The sequence below is a fragment of the Protopterus annectens genome, chromosome 1.part1 (genome assembly GCF_019279795.1).
Source record: "Protopterus annectens isolate FY-2018-M chromosome 1.part1, PAN1.0, whole genome shotgun sequence".
Classification (NCBI taxonomy): Eukaryota; Metazoa; Chordata; order Ceratodontiformes; family Protopteridae; genus Protopterus; species Protopterus annectens.
Genome location: NC_056726.1, coordinates 1,665,299,988 through 1,665,322,487, shown reverse-complemented (window position 1 = coordinate 1,665,322,487; position 22,500 = coordinate 1,665,299,988).

Here is a 22,500-nt window from a genome sequence, read left to right as displayed (position 1 = left end):
TGCTGTCTAAGGGAGTGAAAAGACATCTGTCTTCCAGCCTTGCTTCTAGGGGTTCCCGGAGCAGAATTTCTTAAACTATCTTTTTTGTATGGAGGCAAACAAATCTATTTGAAGAGTTCCCACAGATGAATCAATTCCTGGAAGACCCCAACATTCAATTCCCATTCATGGGACCTGACTGAATGTAGTAGCTACTTATGTAATCAGTTTACTTACAGAGTTGCACTATTTTGATCATGGTCAATCCCACATTACCATGGTTGTTTGTAAAGGGGCTGGGACATAGTAGCCCACTGCTTCTTTAAGTACCACATCACTGTGGTGCTGGCTGTGATTACTAACATAGGGCCTAAAATACAAACATGGCTCAGAAATTTGGCATCGTTTATGAGAGCTGTTACTTATTGCTTAAACTTGTCTTGCTTGTTCAAGAAGCTCTATACTTTCACCCCTCTTCTCACAGCTCCACATTCCAAGTCTGCTATGTCTACAGCGGCAGACTGCATATGGGGAGAAATGAAGACCTGCAGATCGAGACAGCAGATTCAAAAACTAGAGTAACTCCTTTTTTATTTTGTAATTAGAAATGAGTGGGGATACTGATGGTGGGTCCATAATGATTTGACCTACCATTGAATTTTTGGGTTCCTATCGTGAAATTGAATGTTAAGAATGCTGAATACCGGAAGGGTTGGGATGGTGGCCTAATGGTTAAGGTGTTTGCCTTACAAACACAAGGTACAGGGTTTGAATCTCACAGGGGATAATTGGCTAGGCTTAAAATGGCTTGCAAGGGCAGTTAGCCTAGTACTAATCTATCTATGAACCTATCTATCTATCTATGGATGAACTTGGTAGTTCGAAAGTTGAGAATGTCAAAGCTGCAGGAACCCAAATTCTTTCACAGGGAAAGAATTTGGTTGGCCGTTTCTGCAGCTTCGGCATTTTCAGACTGGGTCAAGGTAAGTGTGTGAATGGGTAGTGGCGGACTTTAGGGTTAGGGCACGGGACAGGTAAGTGTGCAATAGTGAAGGACTTTAGGGTTAGGGTGCATGTCAGGTAAGTGCGCGATAGTGACAGGATTAGGTAAATGTGCGATATTGATGGACTTTAGGGTTAGGGCGCGGGTCAGGTAAGTGTGTGATAGTGACGGACTTTAGGGTTAGGGCTGGGTTAAGGACAGTGCATAGATACTGGTCTATGTTAGGTTTAGTGTAGATTTTGAAGGTGTTTGGTGTGATTGTGTTATGCATGTGTTTTTCGGAACAGCAAATTGTTTTCCCTGGGGAAAAAATTGCTGTTTTAATGTTTCGATGTTATCCGAATTCAATCTTCCAAGTTCAAACTTATGGTGTTCGACATTTTTGAAGTTCGATTTTGTGATATAGACCCTAATTTTTTTCATGCGAAGTCTGGCCATGGGAATGATTAGAATGGAAGAGCTCAGAAAACTAAGAATTCTAAGATATTTAAGTCAAAAGCCTGAGCTGGTTTGAAAATATCAGACTTGTTTCTCTTTCATTCTCAGCTTTTTCTTGTAGAAGAAAGGCCATCATGTGTTAACTCTAGAAGACATCCTAGAAACATTATATAGTTTAGCATAGGTTAGTTAGAGGGAATAGGAAGAGATTTTTTTCTACCCACTTGAAATTCCAGGCTGAGAAATAGCTTTATTACCCAAGCCAAAGATTCTTAACAAACTATGAAGGAATTGCAAAAAATTAGACAATTGTCTAAATTGGAAGCAATACAAATGCTATGCAAACTGCAATGGACTATTACAGGAGCCAGACCCTGTGTAAACATTCTCTTCGCTGTATATAAACCAAAGGACAAAAGAGCAAATGAAAATGTAAACCATCACCTCAAATTGCTGTCGATTAGAATGTGATGGTAAACATCTTTTAAATCATATTTTTAAAGAAAATTAGAAAAAGGAATAAGCAGTAACAGAATTTATAAGGAAACATTTTTGAGTTTTCAAATGATACTGTGATGGTTTACAAAATAAAGGTCTAGAACAGATCTCCAGGTTCCTTCTTTCTTTGTCACCATAAACATTTTTAAATAAAACTCCTTCCTTTCTGACTTGAGGTGTTTTTTACTCCCCAGGGAAGCATTTCAACCAGAACAAGAAGGAACAGGTCATTTTGATTTGGAGGATATGGAGGGATCCCCTGAAAATAAGGACTGGAGTCACATTGCCAGTTATAAGCTTTTTGAATGATTCCCAGAACCCAAGTCTGAAATTATCAGGTGCCATCTTTACTAGGCTGAAGGGAGCAAATCCTGAGTGGACATATAATCAGTGACTTTTTTAGGTTGTCATTGCTTGTTGGAGGATCATTAATTCTTTTTTGACCCTCTTTGTGACTGAGATTGAAATTTTATTTGCCTGAGCCTTTTTTGTAAATTATGGTTCTGCTTCCTCAAACAGGAACCTAAGTTATAAGAAATGTTTCTGGTATATTTAGAAAAGAAGGTTGAAGAATGTGGAGAGCCCCCTCAATCTAACTTTCCCCTTTTATAAAATCCCTTAAGGACGTCTGAAGAGGAAAGAATAAATAACATTTCTTTAATCCAGGCTAATTATATTTCACATTTCAGTTTTAATATTCTATGGTGAATTTTGAAACTGAAGCCAAGCAAATCTTCTCAAGACAGAGTAAGTGGCAGCAGCATATGACATCTACAGTGTCATAAGTTAATTTCAAAAAAGTTTGATTACTTGAGACATAGTAGATGCCGAAGAACACATAGAAAATTACATTTCTGAAGGCAAGAGATCAGCAATTAAATTAGTTAAATTACTGTATTAAGTCAGCCAGTAAAAAATAAAGATGTCTGCCAGAAATTTTAGAGTTTTGATGACCAAGGTGGAAGAAGCACAGCATTTTTTAACAAACGTATCTAAAACCTTTCCCAATTTGTCAGAAGGCTTAATGCTAGCTGCTGACAGGACTTTGGTAGAACCTGGCTTTGGCAAGGAAATTATTGCAGGGTGTCCCCTTGGGTTAGAAGAAAGAAAACAATATGGGACTGGGGCACTTTACACATCTTATCAGACTTTTTGGAGCAGATGGTTGACTTTCCAGAAAGAAAAAAAAAGAAACATGCTGCCAAAAAGACATCTTCTAATGCTTGCAACAGAGGGTGCGATATGAGGAAAATCTACCTTTTGCAAACCATTGAAGTGCTGTTGGGATTCAGGCATGTCCCTTTGTTCCCACTGGAAAAAAAAATCCCTAATTCTGGCAATAGTATTGGAAAAAGATCATTCTTTAGGGGAATCTGAGGAAAAACTCTACTCATAGTCAGAATTCTCACCTTGTGGTGAAGAGAGTATGGAAAACATGGAAAAGCTTGATAGACTTAGTGGGACACTGGTCCATATCCTAACCAGTGGAGAACAGGAGATTTGCTGATATCTTTTTAGAGAAAGAGATAAATCTTTCAGTAACAAGCACCAAACACCCTTGTATTAATCCCTCCCAACAAGGATTGCATAAACAGTATACTTTTCCTCATAAAAATGAATTTAGGGATTAAATTTAGGCTTACAAGTAGCAGCACTTACAGGGGTTGTTTGTAACCCGTAACAGAAAATTGCAATTTTTGAGGTAAAATTTTCCAAAGGCTTCCCAACAAAAAAAAAAAAAAAACAAAAACAGCCACACACAAAAATTTCTGAGATAAACATTTAGGTTCATGGATTAGTACTAGGTTAAGTGCCCTTGTGGGCCATTTTAAGCCTAGCCAATTACCCCTTGTTAGAATCAAACCCTGCACCTTTTCTTTGCAAGGCAGACACCTTAACCATTATGCCAATCTCATACCCATTTGATATTTTTTCCAAAAAACACTTTTAAAAATGAATTGCCTCCTGTATTGAAATCTTTCTCTGTAGGAAATGTGCGACAAACATTCAAAAGGGCAGAAATACTGTAAAAAAAATATTACATAGAATGAAAAGTAATTTTTTCCAAAATTAGTAGAATGTGAATTTATCCCCAATGAAGAATTTATTTGTTAAGCTTTGATGAAGTGTTAGCCAACCCTCAATCACATGAAGCCAGAAAGGCAGCACATTCATTGACAGTAAGAACATTGTAATATTTTTCCTGTGGGGCTGCCCTACTTATCATCTTTATATTGAATCCTCTATAGCATAGGCCACAGCAGCAGTGATCTAATGGTGACCACCAACTAGTGATGTGGAATAAAAGATAGCCAATTATGTAGGAGTGAAGTGAAACCCCTTTTGCATGTAAAGACACTATAAATTGGATATTTATTTAATAATGGCTCAGTATAATCTAACTACCTATTCGTACAAAGGCCACTGGCTCTGCAGTAGGTATGGGGGTGTTTAAGAAGTACATATTGTGTAACAAAGACTAAATCTTTTGCAACACCCTTCCATTAGTCACATAGAATAGTATAGCATAGAGCTGTCATGCCTTTATATAGTTCTTTCTGTCTCAATAACTGAGTTGATGTGCAAAAAAAAAAAATCTTGCAGAGATATTCTAACATAAAGTTATGTCAACAGTTTCTATTTGAAATATCCTACATAAACATGAACAACTACAAGGAAGCTTACTATGCAACCTTAACATATAGTTTGCATCCTTTGTTAGAAGGAGCTGTTGCTGCATAGATCTATGATGTATTAAACAGAACAGCATACATTTCTTTTTTCAATTATTTGTACTACAATGTCAAATATTGAGAGGATTTGAATGAATAAATATGTAATTTCATTAATCTGATAATAAGTTGTGTAAAAATACTTTTATTCTGTTTGAAATACAATACAGTAAGGAGAATCCACAATGTCTTACTAAGGAACTTAAACCTAGACTTTTTATGGTAGTACTGAATCCCAAGGCTCAGAGGAGCTAAAGAAATGTGCATAACATGAGTGCCTGACAGTAGCGGCATCTGCTTCTTTTTTTGTTCAGAGAAGTACCTCTATGAATTATTCATTAACCTCTTTATATGACACACTTTGATTGGCGTAGTGCTCATGCAGGTTTTGCAAATGTCCAGAGGCACACTGGTTAAAACCATAGCTTTTGACAGACAGTCTAAAGACTGACAGTTGTTGCTTTCTGACTGCAAAGCAATACAGTCTCATATATCCATACTACTCTTTGTGATCTTTATTTAATTAAATCACTTACCCATATTTAAAAGAAAAATGTCATGGTTTCCTATTAGTACTTCCGTGACGAGTAGCAATACAGCACAAAGAGTTATCATAGTTTGTTCACACTCTTGAGGCTCTGGTGTGCATTTTTGATGTGTAAAGCCTATACAGACAAGACAAGGATGCCTAACACTCAACAGTTCACGCTGTCATCATGAAGAGAGGCACTGCACTCCATTCTGTCATTATTAACGATGTTGATGCAGTCTGTATATTGTGAAACTCTGTGCATTGGCAGATCCATAACTTGTACTATTCTTGGCTATACTGTCCTGAACTGCACACAGATGTTTGACACTGGAGCTGTCTGAAAACAGATAGTGTGAGTGGACAAAGTGTTGTTGGTGACGCTAACGGTCAGAAGGGATGTAGTAAAAAAAATATCGTAAACAGCAAAGTTAGCCTTGCCTCATATTTATTTCTCAGTTTTATTGACGAGTACTCCTTTCAGTGTGATTGTACTAGACATGGGTGTATATCTAATGGTTAAACACAAATCATATAATACTGAATTTGATTTGAGCATAATCAAAGAATGGTATCCCTAGTTCCGAAGATAACATTTTGTTGACCAACGTTGCTTTGCTTCAACTGAGAATTTTACTTTGCCTGGAACAGCAGTAAGGTATATGAGGTACAGGTGCCTGCATACACAGTATGGATGGCACACCCATTCAGAAAACAACATTTTTACATTTATTTTTCTGTTTATTCAAATCCATTTCTTGGTGCTGTCAATATCAATAAACCTAGTGTCAACAAATATATTATAAATAAATAATTAGATATCATCTAGATACAAGAGAATGATATCTGTGAGATCTTTTTTTAAGTTTTCCATTACCTTGAAGTGCATCTGTTCATAAATAGACATGGAGAGAGTTATTGCTAAACTGGTATACAGGAATGGTTATATTTAAACTATTTGAATATAACATATGCAGACAAAGTTGAGATGGGATAAACAAGGGGGTGTGGTTCTTTTATTGAAATACCTTGAATATATATTTATCGTGCCAAATATATGTTTAAACACACACACACACACACAGACACACACTGTACAAAAAATCTGTTTTGCACCTACTAAAAATTCAGTATTGGGTTATTTTTGGTTGTAGTACTCCTCAGCTATTCATTTCTAATCAGATGTTGAGGTGGGCTTGTAGATAGTCATACGAACTACTGCAAGTCATCTCACAAATTCAGAATGAATCTGTTTTAAAGCTAAGAATGACATTCTGCATTACAGAAAAAATATTGCTATAATGCTACAGACCCATGCTACCTTCTTTTTGAAACATTGATGTTTCCACAAAAAATAATCTGAAACGGCAGATGGACATACCTAACAGTTCAACCATCAATGTTTAGCAAGGGCACACCAACATGTACCAGAAAAGTGTTACACTCACTGTCCCTATACAGCATCTGATTTGTTTTATAAAATTTGTCATCTGCGCCTCTTTTCCTTCTTTGCTTTTGTGAACATACAGCTACAAAGCATTTCCAGCAACAGTACCAAAAATATTATTCCACATAGTGTAGTCATGGACATTTTCCTGAAAACCGATTAGCCACCTAGACATTTTTGGGGATACTGGGTAACAGGCAGCAGTGATAGTTGAAAAAAGCTGGTGTTCTAATTCCTAGGATACTAGAATGAATGTCTGAAAAGTTGACTTTGTATGTTTTATAGAAGATGAAATCACATGCCACAGTATTACAGTTGCTGTTCATGACATAATGTAAGGTACCATATTTCCCAGAAGTTGACATCACATATTACAAGGTTACAGTGACTGTCTGTGGTGAATTGTAAGGTTCAGAATTTCCTATTAAGCACTGTGTGTTGCACAACTGTAAGTGAAGTTGTTATACTTACAAAACAACAGTAAAATAATGCAATATCTTGTGAAAATGTAATGCTGGTATAATCAGTCTTCACCATCAATTTTATTGGTGTGCTAATGGCAACAGCAAACCCTTTAAGATTATTTGTACTGATACTGTGCCATGCAACAAATGTGATCTTAAGGGGGCTTTCTGTGTTCCCACCCCTAGCCCTTAATACCTTTGTAGCATTAAGGAACATTGGAAAAAATAAAAGCATTAATATTGTGAATAATTGGATATTCTTAAAGTAATATTACTGCAAAGATCAGCAGTAAGTGGATAAATATAAGAGGAATATCTGGCAGACCAGTAGAACATGCTTGCCATTGCACCTCAGGGGGGGGAGGCTTACTATTCCACTTCAGGGGGTAGAACAGCTGAAGATATTGAAGTACTGTTTGTAAAACCAGTGCATATTCATGGCAAGGCATTACACAAACTGTACTGATATATTTACTTACATTGTGTTACAACTAATACTGATGCAATATCTGGCAAACATCATCTCTTCATTTTTCTGATAATTGCTTTATCTGGTTCTACTACATGTGCTGCCATGTTAGTAGCTTATGACACACTCGCTCACTGTTACAACTTCAGAAAAGCAAGTGCCAAAACTCCTACTAGCTGGATCTCCTTTATCTATTTACCCCTCCTAACACCTGACCTATAAAACTGCATAGCCATACCATAACCTAAACTCTAACAAGGTAAAATTCTCACCCATTTCTCAACCTGACTCCTCGCTCCATTAACCCAAAATTCTACACTCCCTTTCTTAACCATAAAGTCCATGATCACTCCCTAAACCTAAAACTCCAAACCCCTCCTGCAATAACTTAAGTTCCCTGATTGCTCCTTAGCCTTAAAACTTCCCTTCACACTCCCTAAAAGTGGAATCACCTTCTACTCCCTACCCCTAAAATCTCTCTCCCGCATCTTCCACCCCAGCTGCTTGCTTAAACTCATATCTGAGTTTGAGCACAAGCAGCAGCCCACATGAACTACAAGACACTCAAGCCCCTGGCTTTGAGAAAGTGTTTTATGAACACAAGTGCTTATAGTGGTTCTAATTTATCCTCTGCAGGATCACTTAGGAGTAATATTCTTTACTGTCAAGTTGCAAGTATAAGACAGAGAATCCCTCCTGACCAGGACACCAGCCCATAGCATTCTTGAAGAAATGCAAGGATACACATGCATACATAACAAGAAAAATAATTGTGAGAATCTTTGGAACACAGGGGAACAAAAAAATTATTTACCTTCAGTTGGTCAACTAACACTCACGTCGACATCCTTAAGGTAAACTACTCTATGTTGAAAACCAAAACCTCGACTTCCTAGCATGCCTGTGCTGAGGAAGAACCTTGGTGCATGCAACTTTAAATACTAACAATAAAATCACACAATCTCTTGGGAAAGAGAATATTCCCTTACCATGGGATTGTCAGTCTTGCACACTTGTCAACTATCTGTATAATAGACCATATGTAGTTGATTAAACAGATGTTGACCAAACTCCCTGTCGAACAAACTAAGAGAACTCCCCAAAAAACATAGTAAAAACATAATGATGCAGAAATGACATGAGTACTTAAAAACTTAACACAACAAGCACCCCAGCAGGGAAGCAAACTGGAGAGCCAAACACTGTGATGCAAGAAAAGTCACCATTTGATTACAGTGTCCCAGTAAGTATCACCTTTTAATTTTAAAATAAAATCCCAATTCAGAAAGAAGACATTGAATTTCTAATCTTCTTATTATGATATGAGTACATTAAGCTGCTGTTGATTTAATGTCTTTGTCTCAAGTACTGCTAAAAGTTTTGTTCACAAGTGATTGAAATGATATGAAAAGATGCACAACACAAGAAAGAGCAGAAGTAGAACTTCGATATGGCACCACGGCAAACCAAAACTCTGTTAAAACAATTTTATTAAACAATAAAAACTAAAAACATAAAAAGATTGTGGAGATTCTATCCGATATGCACTGTCAGCTGTTCAGCCTTCTTCAGATCGTAAGGTATGACTCCACTCAAAATAATTTAAAATGATAAATGCCCAATCACTTCTTAACTTTTCCGCACACCCTTTTTCAAGACCAATCAGATATACTGGCCAGAGTACTAACTTACCCTGTAGTGCTAAGCCATCATTGGATAAAACATAGCAACTTGTTTCCACTTTCACTTAGTTGCCAATCAATTGAGCAAAGAGAGACAAGCCTCTCATCTGTAGCCAGTAACATTCCTCCTAGCTTTTAATATAGGTTTCAGTGGAGCTACACTGTTTAAGCTGGGTGAACGGTTTGCTCGCATATTCACAATCCAGTTTACTTCACATAATTCTGTGCGATTGCAAACATCTCCTGTTCTGATAGTTTGAGCCACTACTTCAATAGCTTTGAACTTAAAATTATGCATGGGATTTTCATTAACATGTGCTGCCAATGCATTATTTAAATCCACATTGCTTATATCCCTCAGATGTCTTAATATTTCAAATTTAAATCTTTGGTCTGTTTTACCAATGTAGAAAGCATCGCATTGGCAGCAGGAAGCTAGGTAGACTAAATGTAAGGTATTACAATCTGCATACACATTAAACGTATATAACTTATTGGTAACTGGATGAATAAAAGTGTTGGCACTATCAATAGAGGCACAGACTTTACATCTATGACATTTGAAAGTACCTTTCCTTTCAGATCGTGGAGTCTGGGTAAAACCATCTTTATTGCATAAGAGCCTCTTGATATTCTTCTTATTTTTAAAAAGAAATCGAGGAGTATCACCCACAATATTTCTGATTCTGTCATCAGCTATCAAAACAGGCCAAAATCTCTTGATGACATCACAATTTTGTGTGTTATCATTACAATATGTCAGTATACATTTTATTCTCGGACAATTAGATCTAGTATTGTAAATGACCATTTCTGATAGAACATCCTTTACATAAAAATAAGGTTTGCCTTAACCTATACTGAGGTCTCTGTGATTATTTTTCGTGGCCAAATTGGCATCTTTATAGCCTCTTGCTTTTAGATTACTATAAAGTTTTGTCCGTTCATCAACAAAATCCATTTCTTCTGTACATAGCCTCGAAACACGTAGTACCTGATTCTCATAGATATTTTTGAAAATGTGACTAGGGTGCATGCTTTGTCTATGTAAATAATGATTGTTCCAAGTCGATTTCCTAAAGACATTCATGCTTATTCCTTTCATAGGGTGTAAATGAATATTCACATTCATAGTTTCATACTAGGCAAACTGTCCTCAGGGCCATTTTAAGCCTAGCCAATTACCCCATGTGAGAATCAAACCCTGCACCTTGTGTTTCTAAGGTAAGCACCTTAACCATTACACCAACCTCCCACCACTAGGAAATCAATTTCTTCAGTCGTGTATTTTGCTTTAAATTCCAAAAAATCGGTACTTTGTTTGATGTAATTTATAAACAAGTTGAGTTGTTCAGTATTACCTTTCCATAAAATAAAGATGTCATCCACAAAGCGACCATAATAAAGCAAATGCATGAACCATGAATTGACATCACTTAGGATTTTTGTGCTCTTCCATTGTGCCAATACCAAATTCAAATAGCTATTCGCACATGGGGTGCCCATAGCCACTCCCCATGTCTGCAAACAGAACTGGTCACCATACATAAAAATATTATTTTCGAAAAACAAGCTCTAATAAGGAGCATAGCAGAACAGAATTGACCTTATTCTGTCTCAAGTATAGGTCTATAGCATGCAAGCCAAACTCATTTGGTATCACAGTAAAGACACTAGTGATATCCATAGTTACTAGAATTACATCATCAAAGCTAGCCAATTGGTTGGTTTTGAAATACAAATCCCTGAGGAAACTCCCAGTGTCTTTTAGAAAAGTACTTGCTGTTGATAAAACTCTTTTCAGCTCATTTTCAACATAAACCGATAGAGGTTCAGTGATCCAGTCCCTTCCTGCTACGATGGGACGCAATGGTGGCTCTGTCTGATCTTTATGTATTTTGGGGAATCCACTTATACTAGGGATCATAGGGTGGGGAAGGTCGAAGAAATAATAAAGTACTTTAGCTATGCGTTGTTCCATTAGTAAATCATATAGCAAATGATGAAAGACTTTGATCTTGTTGTCAAATTGGCGTTTATTCATTTTTCTATAAGTGCGCTCATCTTTGAGCATTCTCAACATCTTTTTTCTATACCAATCCGCATCCATAACTACTATGCAGCCACTTTTATCTGCTGGTTTAATAACCAGTTGATCCATGGATCTCAGTTGTTTAAGTGCTTCTTTCTCTTTAATAGTAATATTATGGAAGCATCCATCTTTGGGATGTATTCTTATCTCATTGACTTCATCCTCACAAAGTCTCAGAAAAAGTTAGACCGCAGGGTGGTTATTTGGTGTAAAATTGCTGGGTTTCCTAAGTTGGTTCCTCTCATGAGTGTTCTCCCCACCAACAATAAATTTCAAAGAAAAAAAAAGTTTAATGTCTGTCATAAATTCATTCAAGTCTGATGACAAAGCAGGAATAAAGCTCAGACCTCATTCACACAGGGAAATTTGTTCAGAGCTTAAAGCTACATTAGATAAATTAACCACTAATTTCTCACCAATTATATTTACATTGTCATCTTTTTGCGCTTGTGTTCTTGGCTCTGGGTGCAAGGGTTCTTGTGGAAAGTGTATTTCACAAAAACTGGCAAGGGCCAATTAACTGATGTATGCACAGCTCCTTCTTTTGGTCTATTTGCTATATACAAGTTTGCATCTGTCCCATGTTTATGTATGTTATGCCCCAAAGTCATGGTACTAGTATCAGCTTCACTTGTTTCAGCAGCAGTTGCATTAGCAGCAAATAAATCTGTTTCAATGGTAGGAGAATGTATATTATTTGCCAAAGAAGTTCACATATGGGTTTCATTTTGTCCATTTTCCCCATTGGGCATATTAGAATGATTTGTACGGAATTGTCCCCCATTGCGAGACCTACTCCAGCCTCTATTATTCCTCAATAGTATTTCATTTTCTTCCCATGGCCATTCAAAAATATGGTAGTTTTTAAAATCTTGATGGTCACAGGCCAGCTTTTTAGTCTTAAGTTGCCTTAACTTATTATCATACGTATGTGGATTAGCTTGTAAAAGTTCTAATTTCTGTAAATGCGAGTCTTGTAAATTCATGCCCTCCAATACCACTTGCTTCTTTGTAATGGTCAACGCTGTATTCTCTTCGTCAGGTTTAATCTATTAACAAATTCATATATTTGTAACTTGTCTCTAAATTAATGGCCTGCTATCTAGCAAGCAGGTCAGGATAAGCATTACCATAGCTAGGGAGGCATTTAACACCCATCCCTCTCGGTACTATTTTGTGATGTATACAAGCTTCCAGGTGGAAGTGCTGCCATTGTAGCCATTTAAATCTATAAGAAGCATTTTCACCTCATGAAAGACGCTAAGAAAATCAGTTTCATCTGTCGGTACTACCTTTGGATTAAAATCTTCATTTCCCAGGTTCAGCTGTATTAATGGATTTACTGACTCACTTGTCAGGCCAGGCAGCATATAATTCTTTGCTCTCTCTTTGTTGAGATGCTGTACATCAGCCATGTGCGGTGAAAGAAAATAAAGACAAGTGAACAAAAAACTTCCTGTCACCACTGAAGGTATCGAAGTATCAAGAAAGGAATAAGCACAAATGTCTTTAGGAAATCGACTTGGAACAATCATTATTTACATAGACAAAGCATGCACCCTAGTCATATATCTATGAGAATCAGGTACTACGTGTTTCACGGCTATGTACAGAAGAAAGGGATTTTGTTGATGAATGGACAAATCTTTATAGTAATCTAAAAGCAAGAGGCTATAAAGATGCCAATTTGGCCATGAAGAATAATCACAGAGACCTCAGAATAGGTAAAGGCAAACCTTACTTTTCTGTAATAGATGTTCCATCAGAAACAATCATTTACAATACTAGATCTTATAGTCCGAGAATAAAATGTACACTGATGTATACTAATGATAAGACACAAATTTGTGATGTTATCAAGAGATTTTGGCCTGTTTTGATAACTGATGACAGAATCAGAAATATTGTGGGTGATACTCCTCGATTTCTTTTTAAAAATAAGAAGAATATCAAGAGGCTCTTATGCAACAAAGATGGTTTTACCCAGACTCCACGATCCGAAAGGAAAGGCACTTTTAAATGTCATAGATGTAAAGTCTGTGCCTCTATTGATAGTGCCAACACTTTTATTCATCCAGTTACCAATAAGTTATATACTTTTAATGTGTATGCAGATTGTAATACCTTACATTTAGTCTACCTAGCTTCCTGCTGCCAATGCGATGCTTTCTACATTGGTAAAATGGACCAAAGATTTAAAGATGGGATATTAAGACATCTTAAGACATTAAGACAACTAAGACAAGAGAAAGAGGGATATAAGCAATGTGGAATTAAATAATGCATTGGCAGCACATGTTAATGAAAATCCCATGCATAATTTTAAGTTTAAAGCTATTGAAGTAGTGGCTCAAACTATCAGAGCAGGAGATGTTTGCAATTGCACAGAATTACGTGAAGTAAACTGGATTGTGAATATGCGAGCAAACCGTACATCCAGCTTAAACAGTGTAGCTCCACTGAAACCTATATTAAAAGCTAGGAGGAATGTTACTGGCTACAGATGAGAGGCTTGTCCCTCTTTGCTCAATTGATTGACAACTAAGTGAAAGTGGAAACAAGTTGCTATGTCTTATCCAATGATGGCTTAGCACTACAAGGCAAGTTAGTACTCTGGCCAGTATACCTGATTGGTCTTGAAAAAGGGTGTGTGGAAAAGTTAAGAAGTGATTGGGCATTTATCATTTTAAATTATTTTGAGTGGAGTCATACCTTACGATCTGAAGAAGGCTGAATAGCCGAAAGCGCTTATTGGATAGAATCTCCACGATCTTATGTTTTCAATTTTTATTGTTTATTAAAATTGTTTATTAAAATTGTTTTAACAGAGTTTTGATTTGCCGTGGTGCCATATCGACGTTCTACTTCTGCTTGTTTATTCTCTTTACTTCGATACCTTCAGCGGTGACAGGAAGTTTTTTGTTCGCAGCACAAGAAAGAGGGAGATATTCTAAAGGTGACATAAACAACATAGTAATGATGATAGTAAAGAAACAAGAGTAGAATTATAAGAACAATAATAATTATTATTATTATTATTATTATTAAAATCAAAACCTCAAAGATCATCATAGGAACAGCATGAATAGAGAGATAAGGTAAAGGACCTTGAACAAGCATAAATCTAAGACCAAACTTTACCAGTAAAGCAATGGGGAGCCAGCAGCTTTTTGAAAAGATAGCTCTATATCTCAGACCCTGTCTAAAATTAGACAGTAATAAGATTTTCAGTGCTCTTTCATAGGATCATAGGAGGTTACCCGGCTATTGGCCCTAGGGCTTTTACAAGCCTAACCATGTTATACCCTTGTTCCCTTATAGACCAAGATATATAGTCTATATTTGCAATGCCTATCTAAGATCAGCATTGATTGTGAATCTAAAATCAGCACAGGCTGCCCCTGTGCAAGGGGGACATAGGTGAATCCCCTGGGGGTAAATGTATTGTTTCCCATCCAATTGTCCAAGTTACACTTAAATGGGGTCATTGAGAATCTCTGTTTTACATGAATTAGGAGTTCATTCCAGAAGAGTGGCAATCTCCGCGAGACAAACATGTCATGCCATCATATCCTGTTAATGTCACAGGCTAGGCTAGAGTGAGTGACTCTTGTCCCATTTGATTTTCAAATGTGCATCATTTCCGTTAAGGGAGGGATCAAGACTGCTCTGTAGGCCAGGCACAAGTCTTCTTTAAGCAGTCTATATGAGACAGAGTACAGTGACAGGGCCTTCAGTCTATCCATGTAGGTCATCTGCATTTTCTTTGTGAGAAACCTATAATGTCTCTCCAGCTGCTGTAGGTGTCTTGTAACGTACATACAGAAGGCTGCATTGTATTCCATAACTGGTCTGATGAGGGCAGAGTACAGGGAAGTTATAACCACCTTATCTTAAGATGCTGTGCCCTTAATTATGATATGTGCAATGTAGAAGGCCTTCCTTATCACTGTGGGCACATAGTGATCAAAGTTAAGGTTGCTATCAACACACATTCCCAAATCTCTCACAACTTGGTTTGAACTTAGGAGGGTATTATTAATGTTACAATTTGCAGGGACATTTTCTTTTGCTGAAGGGGATGATAATGCATGTTTCTGCATTAAGTTTAAGTCAGTGGCTCTGGTACTAATCATTTATCTGTGTGAGCCCATTTTGTAGAATGTTGACATTGTTGGCTGTTTCTACAACTGCACACAGTTTGCAGTCAGCAACAAACTTGATAAGTTACAGACCATCTATTTTCACCTGGATTTCTGAGAAATAGATTCCAGACAGTAGAGGGCCGAGCACAGAACCTTGTGGAACACCACTGGTAACAGGTCGGCTGGTAGAGGTGGAATCTCCAACTTTGATTGTATGTGTTATATCGGTGAGCTAACTGGTCACTCATCTAATGACATATGGGTTAATCCCCAGATGGATGAGTTTCTCAATGATGCCTGAGTTGGTGGATTGCATCAAAGGCCTTGGCCAAGTCAAGGTATACATCATGTACTGTTTTGCCTTCATCTTGGGCTTTTGTGACACTCTCAAAGAAGTCCACCAGGTTTAATAGGCATGATCTGCCTTTGATGAAGGCATACTGGGTTGGGTCAAGAGTTTGATAGTCTTCTATGTCATTGTTGATGAGGGTCATGATGATTCTCTCCATGTCCGTACAGATAAGGCTGGTTAGGCTAATGGGTCTATAGCTCCCAGGGTAGGTTGAGGGACCCCCTTTCTGCAAGGAGATTATGATTGCTGTTTTCCACTCTGCTGAGACAAAGCCAGTACATAGACTGGTTGAATAGAGTGCACAGTGGTTCCGCTAACTCCTGTTTTAGACCATTCGTTAAGCAGCCTGTGATGTTATCTGGTCCCATAGAGGCTGTGTTTTTGACCTTGGAGAGTGTAAGTTATAAACTGCTCTTTGGTGACACTGGTTAGAGTACTGGTGACAGGTATGCTTTGGTTGTTGGGGACAGTGGGTGAAGTTTTCACCAACCCTGTCTGCTAGCAGGCTGTCAATGTCCTCAGGTTCAGTATAAGTGGTACTGTCCACTACTAATTTGGCACAAAGCTAGGCCTTCTCTTTTTGATTTCAGATGTAGCTTAAGAATGCCTTGTGATTATCCTTATCTAGGGATGCTAATTTAGTTTCATAATTTACTTTAGAGGACTTTACAAAATGTCTAATCTGCTTGTTCAAGCTGTGGAGGGTGCTTTTCTTCTGTTGAGACTGTCCCCCTTATTCTTTGACAGCAGTTTCTTTTTTTGTATAACCTATTTATGCTAGATGTCCACCAAGGTGACTTGTTTTTTGTAAGGACCTTGTTTTGATCTGTTCAGGTACAGCTGAGTCTATATATTTTATAGGTGTTTATACAGGGCATTTGTGAACAACTTTGTATAGAAGGCATTGCTGTCAGAGGTGGAAGGGGGTTTGAAACTGTTTATAGCATCACTTAGGAGGTTATAGTTTGCTTTGGAGAAATTTTTTGAAATTGTTGCTCCTAAAGTGGGGTCAGGTATGACTTAATTGGAATGAGACTGACTTTTGATTGGAATTTACCAGGGTGGGTCCCACACATGGGGTGGTGCAGTGATCCCCCATGTTGGTGAGTTCTAGGTCAAGGACATTAGTGCCTCTTGTGGAGGTGCTGACTGTCTGTTCCAGAGCATTTGTGTTAATTTCATGGAACCTTAGGGCAAGTGTATTTGTGCTCATATTATGTTTCGCAGTTGATAGAAGGATAATTAAAGTCCCTCAAGACCAGGATGTTTGGCTGTATTGTGAGTGACTCAAGTAGGTCCGAGTAGGCAGTGTGGGTTCTGTGGTTCATGGTAGGGGCTTTGTAGCTAACAATGAAGTGGAAGGGGGTCTTTCCTACAATTAGTTGGACTTGGAGTAACTCTAGGGAGTTGCACTGCTTAACCAGTCTTGGGTGAATTTGTCTTTAATGAAGATGGATACACCTCTTCCTTTGGTTCTTTCATGTTTAATTTGTGGTCTAAATTTGTGGAAGGCATTGTAACCTTGTACATCCGGGGTACTCTCAGTGGCCTTGAACCAAGTTTCTGTGACTGTATAGAAATTGGCATCTTCCAAAGTAAGGAGTGCTTCCGGTGTTTGCAGTTTCTCATTTATCACCTAGCATTACGCAGCATAACCTTGAGTTTGTCTCTAGAGGATATTTTAGCATCAGGAATTTTGTTCTTATGACATTGCCTAAAAAAGGCACTATAGTAGAGGCAAGTACCTTTGCCAGTAACTAAAAGTTAACAGGTGAGGTGAAGACCATCTCTGGCAAAGTAGCAATGTCTGTCGACCATATCATCCCAGGCTGACAAATACTGGATCACCATGGACTGACACCAGATGCTCAGCCAATCGTTGAAATTAATCATTTTTATTTGTATTGAGGCATCATGCTGGGTGAAGGTAGAATGTCGCTTAAGTCCAGGGACATACCTGCCTGGGACACATAATCTGGAAGCACTGTCATGTCTGTCTTCATGTTGTCCATTGAGATATGTCTCAAGTCATTCAGTCCAACATAGTCTAAGACAATGTTATAACAGTGCTTGTTGTTGAAAGACTTAAGTGCATGCATGGTCTGGCAGATCCTGGCACCTGACAGGCAGCTGACCGTGACCTTCTCCTTATCCAGTCAGATGAGGCGGATGTCCATGTGTCTCACTATGGAGTCACCTATGACCAAGACATTTGGTTTACAGGTGTTCTGCCTTAGGAACTTATTGGCTGAAACAATGATATATTTGTTTTTATGTGTAATGAATTCAGTAGGGACTGTATTGTATGTTGAAGGTTTGCACTTGCAAGTTCTCTGCTCCTTTGGTAAACTTCTTGCGCGTATCTCAGTATATGTGTGTTTATGTGTCCTGCATTTGGTTTGTGGAAGAAATGAAGTGTGTGTGTTGACATGTTTGATATCTGGTTTGTTGTTATGTGAGACAGAGAGAATCACTGTATAGCTCATATCTCACATATTATATTTGTATGTTTTAGAAGTAATAGGTTGTCAGTAAACATGAGGTAATTGCTATATTGCCTCAGGATGCCCATATCAATCATGCTGGCTGGAGAAATGGTGAGGAACTGTCCTTCCATTTTCTCTGGTGTATTCTGTAATACATAGGGTAGGTGGGCAAGATGGACCAGGTTCTGCTGTAGTACTAGTAAAAACTGCTAATCTATGGGGAGTTTAAGGAGTAAACACCTGAGTCAATGCCTAGAGATGTGCCGCTGAGTTGCTCTCGGGTCAGCAGTGTGCAACTGCATTGAGCAGGGAAGCTTAGAATGACTCACTAGCAGTTATCAAGGGAAAATCTATTCTTTTAAGCATTTGTATCTATACACAGCAGTGCCAAACCCCACTGTATGGTGCACAGTTACATGCAAACACTGTGCTTAAATACAAATGGAATTAAACAGTGTCAACTCAAACTATACAATGGGAGATCCCAGTACTGAGCCCTTTTCCAATAATCCCCAACTCAGATGGGTCCTGTGCTGCACACTTCTACCCCAAGGGTGCAGGAGGGTATTCCTAATGTAGGATGGCTGGATGTGGTGCTCAGTAAATGTGAAAGTCTAGATTCAGCAGATCTGTATCTAGCCTATATGATGAGATACAGTAGAATCAAGTGCAGAAAAAAGTAAGGCTGCATTAGTATGAACAGCAGTGGGCTCAGAGCTGAACCTTGATGCACATCTACTTCCAATGGGAACCCTTCTGTAAGACTGAACACTGTTCATACTTGAGTCACTGGATTCCTGTACACAGCTTGCACTAGTTCTATCAATGTTTCTGGGACATCCAACCACTGCAGGACTGCTAATATCAGTTTTCTTGGGACACTGTCATATACCTTCTCCAAGTCTAGGAATGCCAAGGTGGACTCTTCATTTCTAGCTTCTTCTCAAGTATCTGTCTCACTGCGAACATCAGGTTAGTTGTGCTGCTTCCTGATCTGAATCCAAACTGCCCATGTCCCCTCTTACTTTCTACAACCCTGCATATTCGTTTATCAGTCACACTCTCCAGAACTTTTGTGTAGTGTGATAGGAGTTTGATACCTTTGTACTGCCAGTAGTTGTGACTGTCCCCTCTGTTCTTGAACACTGGCACTAGTATGCTTATTCTCCAGTCATCTGGGATACGTCTTTCTCTCCATACTGCTATGAGTACCCTCAGGAGCCATTTCTGCAATATCTCACCCAATATCTTGATCTATGATGCAGTGACCTCAAATGAGCCTGATGGTTTCCCCTGACTTAATTTTCCTTAGTGCTGTTTTTACTTCTTCTATGGTGGGCTCCTCTTCTTCTCTCACTACAGGTTGTGTCTCAAGTAGTGCAACTTCTGTAGGGTTTTCTTAACTTAGAAGCAGCTGGAAGCATTCCTTCCATCTGACTTTGATGTCCTGTGGACTGGTGAGCAGGTTGTTGCTGTTTTGAAATTATTAATACATATTATTTTATTTATAATCATTCTCATTTATTATTACATTCCCTTATTGGCATTATTTTATTTTATTTTATTTTACATTAAATATAAATAAGTATAATTAATATCTTATTTACTTAATGTAAATCATATATTTATATATTTATATATATATTATATATTTTATACATATTTATGCATTTACATGAGTTGTACACGTACATATACACTTTATATAAAGGTTTTTGCTGCAATTAAACAAAGCGATTATATAACATTTGTTGTTCTCCAAGGTTTCCTTTAAGAATATTCAGTACTCATTATGTGAAATTTATTGGATAATTGGTTTTACTTATTGTTGATTAAATGGATATTTAAAGAAGTTCCACATCTCAGTATGTTGTTCTGAAGAAGTTCGTTGTACGAACGAAACCTAGGTCGACGTTGTTTTTATGTGTTTCAATAAACCTGTTTTTACGTTTATGGACCTTGGGGAATTTCGTTTTTGATTTTTGGCAGCAACTTTGGAGTTCAACACTTGCACTTAGACTGTGGTACCTTCTTTTCTCCTATTAATTTATCGTGTGGTATTGGTTCTTGGTTTTTACTGTTGCTGTTATCCCTTATGAAGGGTGTCCAACTATCTTCTTTATCTTTCTGTCTTTACCTTGCAAACTGATAGAGTTTCTTTGTGCGGTCCACTGAGTCACTTTCTATAAGTTGGTAGAGTGCCTTTGATGCCTTGTTCTTTGTCTCAACTTTTCTCTTAGCCCGTTTGTTAGCCAACCAGTATTTCTTCATATCATGATATGTATTTTCTATCTCACATTTTTTCCCTGCACTTCTTTCTTTTGATGAATTCCTGGGCTTTTGAATTCCACTACCAGTTTTCCTTATATACCTTATTCCATACTTGGCTCGACCGCATATCTGTTCTGTTGGCCTTTCACATACTGTTTTGAAGCACTGACATTCTTCTTCATCTCCATCTATTTTCCTCTTCTTCTTGAGGTGCTAGAGACCTGAGTAATTCCTTGAACTGTTGCGCTTTCTCAGCCTGGTCTGTGTAGACCTTAGAGCCTTCTCTAAAGACTGCTTGCAGCTGAGTGTGGTAACCAGTGGTTTATGCTGTGGGCTGACTGTTTTACTGGGAATGACTTTGCAATCATTGATTCTACCCTTTCTTAGAGGAAGTCTAACTGAGTTGCATGTTCACCAGACAGAAGTCCTTCTTTATTCCTGTTGTCCCACCCATGTGGTCCCCAGCAGTCCTCATATCCTGTTCTGTCTGTCCCAATATTTTCAATCAGATCACCTATTATCAACACCAGTTCCTGTTGTCCTGCTTTATCTAGTAGGTCCTGCAACTCCCAAATGACTCCTGTATGAATGCACTCTTCCGCCAATTATGAATACTGTTCTGTTATTACACTGGAGTATGATTACCATGAGTCTCTCACTACTTCGAATGACATCCCTCTCTGTCTTCTGACATCTCTCCCTCACCACAATTCCCACAACATTTCTAGCATAAACCACTGGCTGCCACACAAGGGCAGTGCAGCAAATGCCCTTCGATCCTGGGTACAGATTATGTCCAGACTCCTTCTTACCATCATGTCATCCACTTCCAAGTCTCATCCTGTCAGTGTGACTCTAGTGAGTGCAGCAATTCTTAGTTTGTGTTTGGCAGGATCATTGGTTTTCCATCCAGCTTTCACTAATCGGATTTATCTCAGGTAATGCAAGCTTGGCAGCTGGATACCAGCCAGCCTGTAGCTTATTGATCCAGAGTTGTTGGGCTTTATGGCAAGTGCACACTGGCAAAAAGGGGGTACATACACCCCTCCCAATGTTAGCATTTGTTCCTGTTGTAGGTCAGAGTAGACCGGGTCCTCAATCCACTTATCATCGGTAAATACCTATACCCATTTTTGGTGCTTTTAGTCATCATGACCGAATCACCTTGAGTTATATTTTACACGATTGAATGGCTAGCCCTGCCATGATTCACAGTCTGTGAATCCTTGTTCTCCTGTCTTTGAGGATACTGCACACCACAGTAGATACTTAAAGCAGTTGCTCTATTCAAGTCTTCCCCTTATAGGGCACCATCTAGAGTATGTGCTATTGTCCAAGCTCCATTCTTAGGTGAGTTTAAGATGGAAACACTCAGCATGTTTTTCAGAGGTGGGAGGAACCCTACAGAGACACATGAAGAACATCCAAACTCTGAACAGGCACTGGTCAGAGGTCAGGATCGACCTTGTGCATGGCAGGCAGACTTTAACAAGTATGCCATCTGGTCCCATTTGCATATAAACTACATAGCCTCCAAAAACTCTGACTTTAAACCTAAGACTCCCCACCTGCTACCAAAATTAATCCCTGATCTCTCCCTTATCCTAAACCATCTCGACTGCCTCCTAAACCTAAACTCCCCAGCTGCTTCTGAACCCTAGGACTCCCATCAGTTATTTATTTATTTATTGACAATGTTTACTGGTAATGTCTGACTGAATAATGTGACTCATTTTCAGAGAAGGTCTAGGGATAGAAAGCTCCAGCTTCATAAAATTAAACTCCCAAATCACACCCTAACTCTCACATCCTGTTCCCTAACTGTTAAAGCCTCTTCCATTCCATGACACTAATTGTAAAATCACAATATAGTAGTATAAGTGAATAAAAACTACCCATTGACATAGAATGTT